This window comes from Dendrobates tinctorius, unplaced genomic scaffold, assembly GCF_039654945.1.
Source record: "Dendrobates tinctorius isolate UK_male_01 unplaced genomic scaffold, ASM3965494v1 ptg000064l, whole genome shotgun sequence".
NCBI classification, from domain to species: domain Eukaryota; kingdom Metazoa; phylum Chordata; class Amphibia; order Anura; family Dendrobatidae; genus Dendrobates; species Dendrobates tinctorius.
In genome coordinates, this window is record NW_027361732.1 from 293,055 (window position 1) to 312,373 (window position 19,319).

Below are 19,319 nucleotides of genomic sequence, written 5' to 3' on the forward strand. Positions count from 1 at the left end.
GTGAGTACTGGACAGTCCCCAGGAGGGAAGGGACGTCAGGACTGAGAAGCAGCTAAGAGGTAACCCCGTACAGGGGGAATTAACTGAGAGACTGTAGAGCTTGTTTGCTTGACAAAGCACAGCCTGTGTGACCACAGGGCTAAGAGAGCGGAGCTCTACATTGAATCTTCATTTGGTCTGATGTAAGATTGTTGCTGCTATATGGTTATGCTGCACAATAAACCAGATGGACTGATTTATGTGAACAACCCGTGCCTGGCGTGCTTAATTCGCTGCTGAGCGAGTGTCCCCAACATGAACAATACGCGCTAAGTTACACTTTCTTATAGATGGGAATCTGTGTACATTATCTATTGACAGTAAGCTGCTAATCAGTGCAGGGGGTGTGGTTGGACCAGGAAGCTGTAGTCCTGTCAGTGATAATCTCCTGCTGATAAAACACTCATTGTATTGAAACAACATACAGGCTAATATGGGGTACCACAGGGCTCTGTCCTGGGCCCTGTATTGTTCAACATCTTTGTCAACGATTTAGATGAAGGAATTGAGGGTAAACTGATTAAATTTGCTGATGACACAAAGCTAGGAGGGATAGCTAATACTAGAGGAGAGAGAGAGGATTCAAAAGATATAAATAAACTGGAGAAGTGGGCAGCAACTAACAGAATGGTTTTTAACAGGGAAAAATGCAAAGTACTACATCTGGGCAATACAAATGAAAAAAGCATACACAGAATGGGAGGAATAGGCCTAAGCAACAGCACATGTGAAAAAGCATACAGTCTAGATCACGTGAAGTCATTATTGCCCTCTACTCCTCTTTGGTCAGACCTCATCTGGAATATTGTGTCCAGTTTTGGGCACCACATTTTAAAAAAGACATAAAAAAACTTGCGCAAGTTCAGAAAAGAGCAACCAGAATGGTGACCGGTCTGCAAACCCTGTCTTATGAGGAAAGGTTGCAGGATTTGGGAATGTTTAGTTTGCAAAAGCGAAGACTGAGAGGAGACTTAATAGCTGTCTACAAATATCTAAAGGGCTGTCACATTGTAGAAGGATCAACTTTATTCTCATTTGCACAAGGAAAGACTAGAAGCAATGGGATGAAACTTAATGGGAGGAGACACAGATTAGATATTAGAAAAATCTTTTTGACAGTTAGAGTGATCAATGAGTGGAACAAGCTGCCACGAGAAGTGGTGAGTTCCCCTTCAATGGAAGTCTTCAAACAGAGGCTGGACAGACATCTGACTGGGATGATTTAGCGAATCCTGCTTTGAGCAGGGGGTTGGACCAGATGGCCCAGGAGGTCCCTTCCAACTCTATGATTCTATTATGTGACACATCCCTGAAATCAGTGTCTCAGGCCCTACCTCATGCTGCCCTCAGATTAGATAGCAAAAATCGGCTGACAGATTCTCTGTTGGTTTGCAGACATTTGGCCTATACCTGAGCAGTTCTCCCGGGTGACGGGACCTTAGACAAGTCGCATTAAGTGTTTTGCATGGTTGCGTTGGACAGTAGTGATGGCTCATTATTTCGGTGTTTGTATGATGTGGGCACCCTGGCTCATTGGGTACGTGATTGATGCCCTATTCATGGGTATGCTTGAAAATGTTTAATTTCTCCGCTTCCGAGCAGTCATGCTCCCGGCCCCAGTATCCAGTGCGGTGGTTTGGCATCTGGAGGATCACTTTATACTGGCCCGCTGGAGACGCCGTCATCTTGGGTAATGGATGGTAAGCAGCTGAGACACATGCGTGCTGGGATGTCCTGGAAAAGAAGCACATTTTTGTGGCTTTCCTTATTCATGGAAGAAATTTCGAGAGCCTGATGACTTACAGTGAATAGTCTTTTCCAACTCTTTCTCCAGTTTCTAGGACTTTATTTTTTGCAGTCTGTTATTAATCACTGCCCAATTTTAGTTTGTTTTGGCATGCCAATTAAAGGGCCAGTAATCTCTTATTAAAAATGCGGGAATAAGAAAAAAGGGATTTGAATTCCAGCGTGAGATGTCAGGTCCCAATGCAAATTCTATTTTACGTAAACTGAGCTATAGATGCTACAATAACTTATACCATTGATTTCTGGATTCCATTTAAAACGTCTGAAACCTTTGGGTGTTTGGTAATTCAGATTAATATATATTCCTTTTGTTTTTTTGCTTTAAACGTGTTGTTTGGTCTTAAGCTACAAGTCTGAGAGCAGCATACTGTGAAGGCTGAGAGCCTGATTCCAGTGTTTTCACTGCTGTAGTTTCAGTACAATCGTGTGTTATCAGCAGGAGATTATCACTGTAGGGCCGGGATCACACATGCGAGGAATACGGCCGAGTGTCGCATGTTAATACCCGGCACTGCCGCCGGCACTCAGGAGCGGAGCGTGCGGCCGCATAGCAATACATGGAGCCTCACGCTCCGCTCCTGAGTGCAGGCGGCAGTGCCGGGTATTAGCATGCATGACTCGGCCGTATTCCTCGCATGTGTGATCCCGCCATGGACTAAATCTCATGTGCAGGTCAGTCAGGCTTATCCTGTGTAACCCCCCCCCCCCCCCCCCCCATTGATTGGCAGCTTGCTGACAATGCACAGTGTACACAGCGGTCACAGGGGTATGGGTGGGTTATACACAGCTCAGCATTAGAGAACTGCACCAGGGAATCCAGGAAGTGACACATCTCTGGAATCAGGGTCTCTGCCCCAACATCATGCTGCTCTCGGATTACATAGCAAAAAAAAACTCCTGACGGATTCTCTTTAGTACAGTTTGAGCTTAAACATTTGGCAGTGTAGCAGTGATGGTTAATATGTTCGGGGCATTATATTATGGGATTTACACAAGGCAGTTTGTGTGTTTTCTTTTTTTTACTTTAATCCACAGGTAGCATTGGACCCTCTCTGGTTGTTCTAGTTTTATAGTGAAATGTTATGTACCTTTCCAATATACTTTGTGTTTAAGCCTTTGCCACCTTCTTTGCCCTCAGTGTTCACCAAAGGCTAATAGTACATTTACATTGTGTCCAGAGCCACTTTCCTCACCTTGTTTTTTTGTATACACTTTGTATAAATCTTGACTTTTTAATCTGTCCAACTTCCTCAGAAATCAGACATAATTGTAATAACAACGGTTGGCTTTGTTGGAAAGCCAAAAAAGATTGCTAGAGATTTGTGTTATTGATTAAATGCTGTCGTCATAATGATTCTGACGGCATCGCATCCATTGGGAAATTACTGTGTGAATATTTGGTGCCATTGCAGAAAAGGTCTGCCAGAGAAGTAAATCCAGGGTGTGTGCACACGGTGCGGATTCTTCTGCAGTTCTGCAGCAGATTTGGCCCTGCAGAACTGCATGTGATGTACAGTATTATGTAAGGCTATGTAAAACAAAAACCGCTGTGCACATGCTGTGGATTTTTCCGCGCAGACTTGGTGCGGATTTAGGGTGTGTGCACACGCTGCGGAATGCTCTGCGGATTTGTCCGCACGGATTTAGTAAAATCTGCATGTAAATCCGCAGGTCAGAAGACCTGCGGATTATCTGTGGATTAGCCTGCTGTTTATCATCTCTACAATGGAGCAGATGGTAAACCGCAGCGGAATCCGCAGAAAGAATTGACATGTCATTTCTTTCTGCGGATTCAAAACCGCGCGGAAAAATCCGCACTGTCTGCACTGTGGTTTTTGTTTTCCATAGGTTATAATGCTACTGTACACCTCTGCAGGACCAAAACCGCTGCGGATCCGCAGCAGAATCCACAGCGTGTGCACACACCCTTAAAACTACAGCATGTCATTTTGTGCAGTTCTGCTGCAGATTTACTCCTGCTCCATTATAGAAATCCACAGGTGTAAAACTGCAGGGGAAATCCGCACTAAATCTGTAGGTAAAGCGCAGGTCATTTTACCTGCGGATTTAGCAAAATCTGCGCGGAAAATTCCACAGCAGAATCTGCAACGTGTGCACATAGCCTTAGATGGAGCGCAGGGTTTGGCCAAGCTCTCCTGTGTTCTCAGAGAGGGCTGCTGCCAGACTCCTTAGGTGCTGGCTTTTCCCAAGGGAGTACAAAAGTATTGGCCATTGGAAAGCGAACATCCTGGAACTTTCTCGGCCAAAATATAAAGTGTCAGGGAAGCTACAAGGCCTCCGTACACATTAGACTGTCGGCCGATGCCAGCGGGTGCGGCGGACTCTATGCAGTGTATGGGAGCCTTACGTAGTACGCTGCTTGTGTCTGTGTATGGGAGCCTGGATAAGCCTGTCCAGCCACAGCAGAAATGCTGATACAGCCCCCTTTATTGTGGGGTCTTCAGACCTTGGAATCGTTGTAATTCTGGTAACCGTGTTATCTAATTTTCAGCTCGTTGTTAATTGACATAGTGGCCAGGGCTCATCGGCTCCTGCCCCGTTTTCCTTTAGGGTGGTCGGTATAATTCTGTTCTTTATTTATATGGAAAGTGAAGATATTGGTGATCCTGGTAAAGCCTGCGATTGTTATCCCTGCACTTACGCTAATGGTATGATCTGCCGGAGGACGATTTGCGTGTTAATTATGGACGAGCACAAGGTGCACCTGCTGCCTACAACTGGGGGGAGTCTGTCCTTTACGTGGCCATCCGGCTTGTGTTCTCTATATGTGATCTGCGCAGGGGAATCCTCCCGCCACCACCTGATCTGAAGAGTGGATTTGCCTTAGATTCTTGCTGATTTCTAGTTTCTGCATCCATCCTTCCTAGGCTGCTGTTGGTCCCTGGTGTCGCTCTCCCAATGTGCAGCACTTGGTATTGTGAGTGATTACACTGCTGATACATAGATATACATGAGACGGGGTCGTTGCATTTCTTCTTTTGTTAAAATCTTTCATAAAAGAGCCGAAATGAAGCTGTCTGCTTCCTGTGATCAGCTCCCCTGAATACTTCTGGATAGACCTATGCGGTGGGGCCTTGAACGTTTCCTTCATCTTGGAAAGGAAGCTGTGGATTGAGAAAAGGAAATTCCAGAGCTGCAGAGAGGACTCGTCCCAGATACTGAGCGCCATGTGTCACCGGATGAGCAGTCTGCAGAGTGTCGCAGTCTTGGTGATCTCCGGCCTGCACTTTGGAAGACTTTTTTGTTATTTTTAGATTCGGCGGTGTATTCCATGTACTCTACTCAGTCATTCTTACCTTTTTTTTTTTTGTTAGAAGACTCACTGATTTTTTTTTTTTTTTTTTTTAATTTTCTCTCTCAGTATAACATACCCCCCAAACTATTTTTATGGTCATGTTGGTCTCTGAAAGATATTGTCATCCACATTTTTAGTGATTCAGTCGGGTGCTCACTGACTGAAAAATTGGTTTAATTCATATGCAAATATGCAAGCTTTAGTGCTCTGGGTGTACCAAAGCACTTCTATTCTTTGTCTATATTTCCATTTGTTCATGTGCTATTTTTTTCTTATTTTAATTTGTATTTCTTATTTTTTACAGTTGCATCCATTTTATATACGGTACATAATTTGTAAGGGTTTTTTTTTCTTTGCATTTTTTTCATTTTTAACTTTTCTTTACCTTCCCCTTTTTTATTTCTATCTTCCCTCTTTCAGTCATACCTACCCAGTTATCCATTTTTTTTTCTCCACAGAGACCTAGAATTTTGCAGTTGGCACAGTTTCACTACTGCTTCCTCAAGTATTAATATTCATCTTCTACTGCAGATATCCCCAGTAGGAAGTCCGAACATGTTATATGCTTGATTTTCAAAATATCCCTTTAACTTGTACCTCTGTGATCATTATTACCATGTTCTCCAATCAAGCTCTTGTAAATTTATAGATATTTCTGTACACAGGATTGATGTGTCTGTAATATTATATGCAGAGATGACCTTGATAAAGGCCAGGGCGGCCGAAACGTCGGCTACCATCTGTTTCATTGGTTGAAGACCAATACCACTGACCGTCTATTAGCGCCAGAGTTTCTCATCTATTCATTTTTGACTGTTTTCTCTATTAGCTCCTGTCCTTTGTCATCTCACTGCCATCAATGTAAGCCAATGGCGCTCCGAATAGGGCTCCATAGACTAACACTGTGAAAGTGATTTCTAGTCCATGTGGAGCCTTGTGATCCAGAAGAGGAGCGGAGTGGCGCTGGCAACCAGGGAAGAAGGCATTCGATAAGTATTTCAGTGCCACTATACTGCATTACATGCATATTTATAAAGAAGGCAATACAATTTTTGATGGGAGGGCATCTTTAAATAGATCTTAGACCTGATGAAGCTGGTGTACTTACTTTGAAAATCCAGCCCACCTGGCTGTATAATCCTGATATGAAGATGAGCATTTTAATACTAGGATGGAAAAGTTTGAAAGTTAAAGGGAATCTATCTGTCACCCCTTTTTTGAGATATCATATAATGATATTCAATTGTGTATCACATAAGGATTCTCTTAGTACTTTTGCTTCCCCCTGACCCCGCACCTTTCATGCATCAATACCTTTTTTATATCGGTTCAGATGTATGTAATCCGCCGTGGTCCGGTCGGATGGGCGGGGCTTATTAACTTGCTTCCCCCCTCCCCCGTCTTGCTCTGTGCATTTCTTCTTGGGGGGAGCAGGTGAATAAGCCCCGCCCATCTGACCGGACCGCGGCAGTTTACATACATCTGAACCGATATAAAAAAGGTTTTTATGCATGAAATGTGTGGGGTCAGGGGGAAGCAAAAGTACTAAGAGAATCCTTATATGACACACAATTGAATGATAGCATTATATGATATCTCAAAAAGGGGTGACAGATTCCCTTTAATTATACAGCCACACTGAAATTGATTTTCCAAGTTATGGACACCACCAGCCTCATCAGGTCAAAAATAGATACATTTACTAATATATGCAGCTTACATTGTAAAATCTGGTGACACATCCACTGTAAAACTAAAGTCATTTTCTGGAGTTGAGACTTTTAACTTCATATAACTTCCAATTTTATTGTTCAGTTTTAAGGATATTTGTTTGCTGTCAGTAAATGGGAGCATTTTTTTTTGCATGTGGATATAACCCTGTTCACCTGTATATCCAGTTTAGGAAAACTTTGTAACCTGAACAGCCTGGACTCCAGGTTGAAACATATTACCACAGAGGAAGAAAACTATGAGAAGAGAGGTTGACTTTACAGTATTGTACCAAACTAATTAGGGCTAAGGGTACGGTCCTACGGTCCAACGTCTGTATACGGCCCATGGCCAGACCTACCTGCAGATGCAAATTTGTGATGATACTGTGCCCCGAGTTTATTTAAATCTAACACCTTTCTAGGCCTTGCTGAGACCTCCAGAATGGAGTACAACTGGGACTTGTCGATTCCTCCAGAAGGGAGTAGCGCTGGGCCACGCTGAGCCCTCCAGAGGGGAGTAGCGCTGGGCCACGCTGAGCCCTCCAGAGGGGAGTAGCGCTGGGCCACGCTGAGCCCTCCAGAGGGGAGTAGCGCTGGGCCACGCTGAGCCCTCCAGAGGGGAGTGGCGCTGGGCCACGCTGAGCCCTCCAGAGGGGAGTGGCGCTGGGCCACGCTGAGCCCTCCAGAGGGGAGTAGCGCTGGGCCACGTGGAGACCACCCAGAGCGGAGCAGCTCTTTACTATAGCTCTCTGCTTTGGTTAATAGAGGATAGCAGGAAGGCTCAGTCTGTACTTTTTTCTAATTTAATTTTAGAAATGGGTCCAATTAAAATATTAGAAGTAGTGTGAAAATACAATGTTTGTTTTCTGTTTCTTCCTGCACCTGCTATTTGTTTTCATGGAGGATGAAAGATGCCTTGTGTATATACTCTCGGTGGTGTGAAGATATAGTCACAGTTGCCCATACTTATGTTGTTTTCATTCCTGGACCTGGTGAATGAAGAAGAAAATGTTGTTTGTGTTTGGAATCTGAGGGCTGGAGATCAGCAGTGGGCTGCGCATTGTGACTGCGTTGTTGTTTATGCAGCCGAGAACCATCCATCATTGGGCTAGTGCTGGGAAGTGTATAAGGATCGGACATTAGTGCGAAACGGGAAGATCTGCTTAGCATTGTTATTCTAGTATGGAGGTACAGAAGAGGCCTCATGCACCTCGATTTAGTCTCTGAAGTTGTAATACAGCCGATGTGCGGCACATAACAGATTTGATGCTGTCTGCTTTTAAATTTTTTTTCTTCTATCGACTTAATCCTAATTCTTTGAATATGGCCCGCTTTAGTCGAAATGAACGTGTGAGATGTGACTGACTTTCTATGTGCAGATGCTGATGGGTGTGTGTCGTATAATGCACCAAGCAGCAAACAAAAATGAAAACGCCCAAAAGCATATTTGCAATTTGTCTTCCCAAAGCTAAAAATGAATGTGAACCTCCAGACAGCTCTGCCTTGTAGCCTGGGACAAGTCAGCACTGCACGTTTCTAGACGTACAAGGAGGATGTTGGTTGCATTGGATTTGGTATGATCTAATTTAAAGAGCTATATACATCTTGTGTATATATGGTAGATGATCTGCCATAAATAGGTGCTAAATATGAGACCCAACGCTGGAACCTGCATGTTCCTGGAAAGCGGGGCAGCATTAAGTGCCACTGTTAGAGGAGAGGTGGCCGTGTTCTGCATCCGTTTTTATGGTAGCTGCAAAAGATGGGGACTACCACATTAAAGAGAACCTGTCATGTAAAAAAAACAACAACAAATATTACATTGCAAATATGGGGTTAATCTACAGGTTATTTGCGTTCTGAAGCTGCCTGGCCGATGGACTGAAAGCCCGGCTGCTGGGAAGAAATAATCGTTATTCCTCCCTGCAGCCTCCGACTTTTAGTCATACAGGTGCGGCTGGTACAGCTTCAGGCACCGCTCAGTACAGAGTCAGCTGTCTGTCAGTGTCAGGACATGGTTACAGCTGCAAATCACTATGTACGGAGTGGTGACTGAAGCCGCGCTGGAGGAATAAATGTCATTACCTCCAGGCAGCTGGGTTTATAGTGTGGCTTATGGCTTGAGAATGCTATTAATCTGCAGATTAACTTCATATCTGCAGGCTAATAGCATTTGGGGACATGACAGGTCTGTCAGGGGTGTGTGTGAAGTATTCCTCTACAGTAGGGTAAAAACGTGATGTGAACAGAGCCTTAGCTGATTCTAAAAAATATTTAATCTTTACTACAGTAATTGTTCTGTAATTCTGGCATGGCGTTGCCAATTCTGATGAGATCTTTGTCTTGGCTTTGAGATGAATTACTACATAGGAAAAACATCATCTGCCATCACATCTTTCTCGGTACAAGTTGCCTCTTTAGAGAGGAAGAGGATAGGGACTCTAGTGCCATCTATTGGGGGGTAGCAATCCTAAAAGTCAATGTTGTCTCTTTGACGAGCCTTGCCACTTGACTTAGGTTAAGAAGTCAAACCAGACACTCTCATTTGCAGACACATGTTTCTGGGTGTTTGCTCCTCATCGATGCAAAGCAGCAGGTCTGATTTGGCTGGGGGAGAGGCCTCTGACTGGGGGGGGTCCTAAAGCAAAATGTTTCTATTTGTGATGAGGAATGCCAAGTCAGTATAAGGAGACATGTAGGCCATGCAATGCTCCTCCGCAAATTTAAATATGCAAATAGCTTCAGAAGGGAAGAGGACTCTAATGCCAGCAATAAAGCAAAGTACCCCGAAAATGATCATTACTTCCCACAGGTCGCTTTTAGCCTCAATGACGTAAGTTAGTTGTAGAGGATGTTGCATTCTACTTTTTGTTAGATTAGGATATTTTAGTATTGAACATATTTTAAAGGGGATGTCCGGTTGTACTACATTGATGAGCTAAGGATAGTAGGTGGTGTAGGACCCCCTAACAGCTGATCCGCTATGCACTTAATGGAGATGAGCTTTGCGCCTTCAAAGTGCCGACAGAGGAGACATGAGTTGAAAAGTGGGGTGCCGAGTGTTGTTCTGCCACCAATCTTATATTTATGACCTAGCCGACAGACAGGCCATCAGTAATGGTGTGGCCAGACAAGCCCTTTAATGTTGGCAGTATTCTGTATGGCTCTATCCATCTTTCATTAGTTATCATACTAGAAGGAGGCCGGATGCTGTCGCATCGGGAGGGCGGTAATGTCACAATGGGGGCAGGCTTTGCAGCGTTGAGAATCTCTTCCCCCATGTGCTCACCCTCCACTCTCTTTCCCCATGTGCTGACTTCTCCCGTCTGTGCTCTCTTTGACCTGTCTACCCCATGTGCTATCCCCCTTGTCTGCTGTCTCTCCTTCCTGTGCTGTGTTCTCCCCTCATGTGCTGTCCTGTTAGAGCTGTCTCCCCCCTGTGCTCTGTCTCCCTCATGTACAAAACATACCACAGCTCCCGGGCAGGGGAGGAAGCAAAAGACAATACTGACATTACAGCAGGAGATTGCAGAGGATACATTTTGTGAGGTAAAATATTGTTTAAAAACAGTCAGTGAAATATTTTACCTCACAAAATGAATCCTCTGTGATCCCCTGTTGTAATGTCAGTATTGTCTTTTGCTTCCTCCCCTTCCCAGGAGATGTGGTATGCTCCGTACACAGTCAGACACAGACAATTTTTAAACTGAACTTTTGTTTGTGGGGAAAACCCCTTTAATGTGACCAGCTTCTTCTGCCTGTAGACACGTCATTCTTCTGCCGCCGGGATCACCCGAATGATTCACCGTGCCTGCGTGGAATTCATACAGGTGCAGTGCGATGGTGTTCTGCTGGTGGTACCACGCAAGAGGCACCACCCATCACTTGGGTGTCCCAATATGGCGGTCGGTGAACTTCCTCCGCTTGGAATTCTGGGATATGGTGACATCTGGACAGAACAGGAAATGAAAACATTACAAGGCAATTTATTAAATAGATTTGTATTGTTCCGTAATGACTCCTTAGTTAAAGTAAAACATTTTCTGGAAAACTCAGCGTGATGGCAGTGTAAATGGTTTATAGTGGAATTCTATGGACTGTCATCTGCAGACACACATTGCCTGCTTCCCGCCAAATCTAAACACTATCAGCCAATGGTTGATGGGATCTGTGGAGCTGTGATTAAAGTGCACCGATAGTCTGTGACACTTCCCCAGCTCTCAGCCCACCAGGTCACATGACTAGTGTTGGCCAATCCAGAAGAGGGAGTGTCTCTGACTACCCACGCACAATTTGCATCACAGAAAGGAAGATAAAAGTATTATTTCATACATGCCGTGACATTTTAATTTTTTGCCCGTGGACCAAAGGTTTGCTTTATCGTTTGCAAATACCCTTTTTAAAGGGATTGACTTATTAAAGGCATCCCCAAACTATGGCCAACACCGATGTTACTCCTGGGATGTACTCCAAACCAAATCCTTTATGAAAACTGATACGACTCCCCTGTTTATGAGGTCAGAAAGTGACCCATCATTGCATATGTATCTGGTTTATTAGGTCATAGTGTATGGTGTGAGGAGCCAGGGCCGGTGTACGGTGTGAGGAGCCAGGGCCGGTGTACGGTGTGAGGAGCCAGGGCCGGTGTACGGTGTGAGGAGCCAGGGCCGGTGTACGGTGTGAGGAGCCAGGGCCGGTGTACGGTGTGAGGAGCCAGGGCCGGTGTACGGTGTGAGGAGCCAGGGCCGGTGTACGGTGTGAGGAGCCAGGGCCGGTGTACGGTGTGAGGAGCCAGGGCCGGTGTACGGTGTGAGGAGCCAGGGCCGGTGTACGGTGTGAGGAGCCAGGGCCGGTGTACGGTGTGAGGAGCCAGGGCCGGTGTACGGTGTGAGGAGCCAGGGCCGGTGTACGGTGTGGGGACCCAGGGTCTTTGTATGGTGTGAGGAGCCAGGGTCTTTGTACGGTGTGAGGATCCAGGGTCTTTGTACGGTGTGAGGAGCCAGGACCGGTGTACGGTGTGAGGAGCCAGGGTCGGTGTACGGTGTGAGGAGCCGTGTACGGTGCGAGGAGCCAGGGCCTGTGTAAGGTGCGAGGAGCCAGGGTGGGTGCACTGGACGCTGTGCTGGCTCTCGCCAGGGTTGTGGATTATAGCCATGCGCTTTGTCTGTATCTCGGGGCCCCCACTCTCTTGTACCCTGCGTGACGTGTGCCAGGGCTGACTCTGCATGTCTGTGAATTTCCCATAACCACGCATTGCTATTTCACTCTTGACTGAGCACTTCACCATGAACTTTATTGAAGAGCTGTTTTTCCTTTCTGTGCCTCCGATGGCACAAAGTAGATAAATAGGGAAAGTATAAGGGTCCTGATCCTATTCTATGTATACATTTCTTTCTATTTTCTATACTCTTAAAGGGATTTTAAAAAAATAAAATAAAATGACATCCATGCTTTACAGGTTATTGTGAAAATCCTAGACATACCATTTAAACTGAATTATTGTACATTTTCTGCCCAGGTTTCGGGCTCCGGCACAGTACAGAGTACATGGTATGGCCTTTGCATGCCGTCACCCAGACTCGAGTACCTGCTGCCCTCATAGATATATTTATGGCTTTCGTTTTTCTAGATCTTCTCAGTTTTGTTGAGTTTCTCCTCCTGGCCCGGACCCTCTTCCCTCCCGGGGTCAGTCCGGCTGCCGGATCCTCGGACAGCCAGCTGCTGTCGCTACATGTCACCTGCATCGGCTGCTGTAATGGCTGCGCCAAGTGTTCCCCCGGGAGGTGACTCACAGAGGGGCCCGGGGTATTTGTCTATAGGGCGTATGTATGGGGGGCTTCCACTTTGGAGATCCCATTTTAAACACTTGCTGTTTGGTAATAAGAAGCCTGTTTTGGTTGTATAGCGAGCTGCCGAAGATCAGTGAAGAGAGGAAGGCTCCGTTATTTCCGGAGGCACGTTGTTTTATCTGGTGCTTTAAAATCAGAAAAAAATAAAATAAATAAAAGTGACTAAAGAGACCCCCAATGGCACTATGAGGCTTCATGGAGTTCTTTGTCACTTTACGGTGTCATTTGATGGCGAGAATAGCATCTAATTAGCGCTTCAGCCTACTGATTACGGTAATTGTTTTTTGACATCTTAAGTAATGCTATAAGTATTCATCACAAGTTTCATCACAGTATTCATCCTTTTATTTCATTGTCGGTCTTGTCTGATTTTTGTCTCTGCTGCCTCTAGTAGTATTTTTTTTTCATTAACCTTGGGTTATCTGGAGAAGTCCTATTCTGCGTTTTAATTTTAGGCCACAATGTAATGGATTTCCTGTTTCCTCTGCTACGGGCCGGTCCCTGCTCTTCTGATTTCAGGGGGCGTCCTTGTTGGGAGGAAAGTTTATCCTCTGCCCTTTTGAATAGGTGGAAAAAACAAAGCCTTGCCAGAGCGATCTTCCCAGGGCCGTGAGCGCCCTCCCTGGGGATGTCTGCTGGTCATGGGATCCTCGGGTGGGGCTGCGCCATGCCTTTTATCTTTCCACCAGCCTGTCATTTACCTCCAGCTCGTCACTAGTGTCAGGAGCAAGATCAATGGCCTACAACTTCCCCCGACACAAGCATACCCCCAAAAATTGGCTTTTCACTTGTTTTAAATCTACGTGAAGTACCACAAATCTGCACTGTGTAAGGCCGGAATCACACATGCAGGTTTTAATGCCGTCAAAGGCAAATCCAGAGTAGGATTCATGAAGAATATAGAGGACAGATTGCTTACTGGATCCACATCTGGCTTTGTGCGGCTCCTCGGGTCCATGGGATGGTTTAGTTCTCCATGTTTGTTCTTTCTTCTGATTAATGCTCCATGGGCAGCACCGTAACATGCTACGTGCACGTTTTTTTTACATCTGGATGATTTCTAAGATAAGGAAAGAGTAGAGAATATACACTGTATGAGTTTTCCCAGTCTACTTTGTTTGGATTCCTCATTGGCTTAAAGGGAATCTGTAAGCAAATTTTGGATATGGAATCTGAGAGCAGCATGATGTAGAGGCAGAGACCCTGATTCCAGTGATGTATCACTTACTGGGCTGCTTGATGCAGTTTTGATAAAATTCCTGTTTTCCCTGCTGTAGATGTAGCAGTGCTAAAACACTGAGCTGTGCCTAACCCCACCCACACCCCTGATTGGCAGCTTCCTGTGTACATTATCAGCAAGTTGCCAATCAGTGGTGGGGGGCGGGATCACAGAGTAGCTAGACTGTATGGTATGGAACACCCTAGTCCTGCATTGATAATCTTCTGCTCATAAAACGCTTGATTTGAAACTACAGCAGAAGGCTGAGCAAGTAATCCATCACTGGGATTAGGGTCTCTGCCCCTACATCAAGGGATTTTCCCACTTTATACATTTATCACCTTTCCACGGGAACACAGAGTCCCAATGTCCCAGACGAAAAAAGTATATTGAGTAGATCTCACATGGGAACAATCGGATCCACATTGTCACTTGTCTTATTATTAGCCTACATTCACACGACCTGGTTTTTTGATCCAAGTAAAAAAAACTATTATGGTAGGCAAAAAAAAATTGGACCCCCATATAGATTATCCGTATAGCGTCCCGTTTTCCGAGTACATTGCGGTTGATAACCTAAGGAAACTTTTTATTTTGAAGTATAAAAATGGATGCCATACAGATAAAAAGATGCAAATAAGTTAGAGCCTTCAAACTTCACACAAGAGCAGGATTTATTAACAGATGCATAAATCTTACAAACCAAAAAGTTATGTTGCTCAGTTAAATTTTAATACATTTTAAACATACAAGTGTGGGTCAATTATTATTCAACTTCTAGGTTTAATATTTTGTGGAATAACCCTTGTTTGCAATTACAGCTAATAATCGTCTTTTATAAGACCTGATCAGGCCGGCACAGGTCTCTGGAGTTATCTTGGCCCACTCCTCCATGCAGATCTTCTCCAAGTTATCTAGGTTCTTTGGGTGTCTCATGTGGACTTTAATCTTGAGCTCCTTCCACAACTTTTCAATTGGGTTAAGGTCAGGAGACTGACTAGGCCACTCCAACACCTTGATTTTTTGCCTCTTGAACCAGGCCTTGGTTTTCTTGGCTGTGTGCTTTGGGTCGTTGTCTTGTTGAAAGATGAAATGACGACCCATCTTAAGATCCTTGATGGAGGAGCGGAGGTTCTTGGCCAAAATCTCCAGGTAGGCCGTGCTATCCATCTTCCCATGGATGCGGACCAGATGGCCAGGCCCCTTGGCTGAGAAACAGCCCCACAGCATGATGCTGCCACCACCATGCTTGACTGTAGGGTTGGTATTCTTGGGGTCGTATGCAGTGCCATCCAGTCTCCAAACGTCACGTGTGTGGTTGGCACCAAAGATCTCGATCTTGGTCTCATCAGACCAGAGAACCTTGAACCAGTCTGTCTCAGAGTCCTCCAAGTGATCATGAGCAAACTGTAGACGAGCCTTGACATGACGCTTTGAAAGTAAAGGTACCTTACGGGCTCGTCTGGAACGGAGACCATTGCGGTGGAGTACGTTACTTATGGTATTAACTGAAACCAATGTCCCCACTGCCATGAGATCTTCCCGGAGCTCCTTCCTTGTTGTCCTTGGGTTAGCCTTGACTCTTCGGACAAGCCTGGCCTCGGCACGGGAGGAAACTTTCAAAGGCTGTCCAGGCCGTGGAAGGCTAACAGTAGTTCCATAAGCCTTCCACTTCCGGATGATGCTCCCAACAGTGGAGACAGGTAGGCCCAACTCCTTGGAAAGGGTTTTGTACCCCTTGCCAGCCTTGTGACCCTCCACGATCTTGTCTCTGATGGCCTTGGAATGCTCCTTTGTCTTTCCCATGTTGACCATGTATGAGTGCTGTTCACAAGTTTGGGGAGGGTCTTAAATAGTCAGAAAAGGCTGGAAAAGAGATAATTAATCCAAACATGTGAAGCTCATTGTTCTTTGTGCCTGAAATACTTCTTAATACTTTAGGGGAACCAAACAGAATTCTGGTGGTTTGAGGGGTTGAATAATAAATGACCCTCTGAATAAACTTTTCACAATTTAAAAAAAAAATTAAACAAAGAAATAACATTCTTTTTTGCTGCAGTGCATTTCACACTTCCAGGCTGATCTACAGTCCAAATGTCACAATGCCAAGTTAATTCCGAATGTGTAAACCTGCTAAATCTGCAGGGGGTTGAATACTACTTGTAGGCACTGTATAGGATATACTTATTCTAGTTTCCAGATATGTGGACAGGTTATCTTTTACATACTTGTGGGTTATGCCATTATCTAAGGAATGTCGGTGGTAATGGGAGGGAGATTCATGTAAGATATGTGTTATTGAGAAATGTATATTGATGTAATGACCTGAGCTCAATAGCTATCACTTGTCTTGTGCTGATGAGATTGGTTCAGGCTCAGGAATACATGACGGCAGCCTCTAATCCTTCGAGATCATTTTTTTTAATAGTTGGAGCTGACTGATTTCCAGCATTCCTGCCATGTGTACCCAGGGGTCAATAATTAAGGGGCTGGTCAAAGCTTTTACTCCATAAAACTGGCATAAAAACTTTAAACAGTTGCAAAATTTTTGTAAATTTTTGTTTTCAAAGCCAATTCGGATCAGCTACTCCGAAATGTCTCGAGGCAGAGTGGGGGCATAGTCACATTCAGCCAGCAAATTCTACAAATCTGCCCCCATTTTTTAAGCCAGAAATGCTACTCCGGTTCCCAACTGGAGTAGCATTTATGGCGTAGCACACTCAGTAGAGGCGCCAAATTCATAAAGTGGCGCGAGCCTCGTAATTAATTCACACAACCTCAGTGTGCCGGGTAATCCCTGCCTTGCTGTGATTTCTATGGATTTTATTTAAGAGTTTGACAATCTGCTACTTCTATCATTTTGTACTACTTTGTATCGTTTCTAATTCCTGCCTTTTTCTCTAGTCTTGTAGTGGGTGTCGTTATTAGGTCAAAGGGTGCGCATATTGAAATCGGGCACAGAAAGAAACCTATTATGTATGCGCCAGAAATGTGCGCTTTATGTTCCCACTTCATCGCTCCAGGGGGTGGACCGGGGTACCCTTACAACAAACTTTGCGACTTTTTGAAAACTTTCAAATGATGAATTCAAATTAAAACAATCTGGAAACAATCAATGCCACAGTGGCAAAGTGACCAAAAAAACAAAATGGGCTAACAGAAAAATCTGTCTTTATTGCCCACGTCAACCAATAAGGCTTTGTTCCCACGTGCAGAATTCCCGCGGAAATTTCTGCAACTCCCTGCCGCTGGAAATACGCGAGAAATCCACATGCGTAATTCCTGTGAAAAACTAGCGTTTTGCAAGCATAATTAGCTTGCAGAATGCTAGCGTTTTCCAAGCGATCTGGAGCATCCCTGGAAAACTGATTGCCAGGTTGGTCACACTTGTCAAACATGGTTTATTTGTACAAGTTCATGAATAATGCCCTAAAGCCAGCCATACATATCACCGGCTGTCTGTCCCGACTCATCCATAAACGTATCCTTGGCGGAGCAATCATGTGCCTCCAACGGGGAGAGCAGAAAATTGTCCTATGAAAGCAAAAAGGATCTTCTTTTGAAGATGCCAATGACCCAATCTTTCTCTCCTTCAACATTATATAATGGAAGACAGTCAGGAGGTCACCCGTACACCAGGAATGGGCCACTGGAGAGACGCTGACCAAGGCCGAAGACCTTTCACCAAATTTTTCATGTAGAACTCGACACACAATGTAATAGTGGTTGCAGAGGGGAATAAAATTTTTATTTTTTTTAATTTTGCACCTCCATTGCGGTGATATTAGCAATCAAAGTATTTAACGCCTAATGAGTTAACTTTTATTAACTCCAAGTGGGCGACGTCATTTAGCAACTCCTACAGAAAGAATTACGCGCCCCCAGTATTAACATCCACTTGGACTTAATCATAATTAATCCACATTATGACATAATATAAAATATCAATGTATTATATTGGCGATAGATGGTTGGATTTTATGCGCTGCGGAGAGGATACCTTCATATGCGGGTGTAAAGTAGTTTATTCTATGCGTGTCGAGGTTGTACCATCCCCATCTTCAAGGTAACTATCATGTAGTTTGAAGAAAGAGTTGGTACCACCCTGAAACGCGATGAATAAACTGTTTTACTTTTATTCTCTCATGTGAAGAATTACTGCGCTCTCTGCACAGCACATTCATCCGTCTATATTTACATTCTGCCTCCCTGTGTGGGGGTTGTGCCCCTACACTACCACGACGCGCGATTCTCAGTATATTAATGCACATAATGGCATCATTTTCATCAGTTATTCAATATGCCCAGATATTATTTTTTTTACTACATTAAAAGCTATAATTCTAGTTCTATCCAGACAGACCAACCTATCGCGAGATAGCACAGTGTCCTGATATCCGCAGCCAAAAGCAAAACTAGTGCATGTAGTATGGACCGTGCTGGCTGGTGATCCACGTGATGAAATAACGCACAGTCCTGAGATTACAGAACAAGTTTCACAAGAGGTGAGTCAGTAGGGTCGGGGGTCCATCCCGTGAGGTCACCTTGTCGCCGGTGGATGGCTTATACCTAGCACACATTTTCTCCTTCGTCTCATTGGGGGACACAGAGATTGTGGGTATGTGCTACTGCCGTCTGGAGGCCGACACTAAGTATACAAAAAACAAGTTAGCTCCTCCTCCGCCGCATACACCCTCGCCCCGAAAGCGGGCGGAAACCAGTTTTTGCTTAGTGTCTGATGGAGGCACATGCAGTCTGGGTCTCTCCAGACTATTTTTTTTTTTTTTATAACATTTTCTTGCTATGAAGAGGAGACAGGGGCGACGGACCCTATTGAAAGGGTCCGATCTCCCCCAAACATCAACGGGCGAGCACGCGCGAGTATCGCCTCCGCGTATCCTTTCCCGCACCGAGGGACATCTCTGGGACTTTTCCCCAGACATCTATTTTTTCTTTTTTATTTTGAGAAGATATGACAGGGGCAACGCATCCTATTGAAAGGATCCGATTTCCCCAAACCATCAACGGGTGACCACGTGCGAGTGTCCCTCCACGTTTCCTCTCCCGCGACGTGGGACAATATGCCAGACTTAGCCCTGTCCACCCCTAGGTAGCGAAATCATGGGCTTGCACAGAGGCACAAGACTAGTCTGTGCGGCCCCACTGCTACACCAACGCTAGACGGCGGTACTGCGTGGTGGCGGACGGTCCCTTTCCTCGCCCAGACAAGGCAGACGGAGCTAGGGTGCCTGCACTGTCCGAAGACAGGTTACCTCAGGGTAAGAAGGGCTCCTGGGCAGCGGGAGGTTCCAGGCCAGGGCTGCGACGAACACTCCAGATGCTGGAGCCGGCTCCCCTCTCATGCCTGCGGGCAGATC

General features: G+C 45.1%; 1 protein-coding gene across 7 annotated transcripts in view; it reads left to right on the forward strand.

The window, feature by feature from the left end:
• Positions 1–19,319, forward strand: part of FMNL3 (formin like 3) — a 129,008-nt gene that overhangs the window by 26,996 nt on the left and 82,693 nt on the right. The window contains exon 1 of one of the 7 annotated variants that reach the window (XM_073580209.1): positions 4–59. The exons of 5 other annotated variants lie outside the window; for them this stretch is intronic. The gene's annotated coding sequence lies outside the window, so the exon portion shown is untranslated. Of the gene's footprint in view, positions 1–3; positions 60–4,581; positions 4,784–19,319 lie in introns of those variants that run through there. One more of the 7 variants, XM_073580210.1, reaches the window with a different exon arrangement.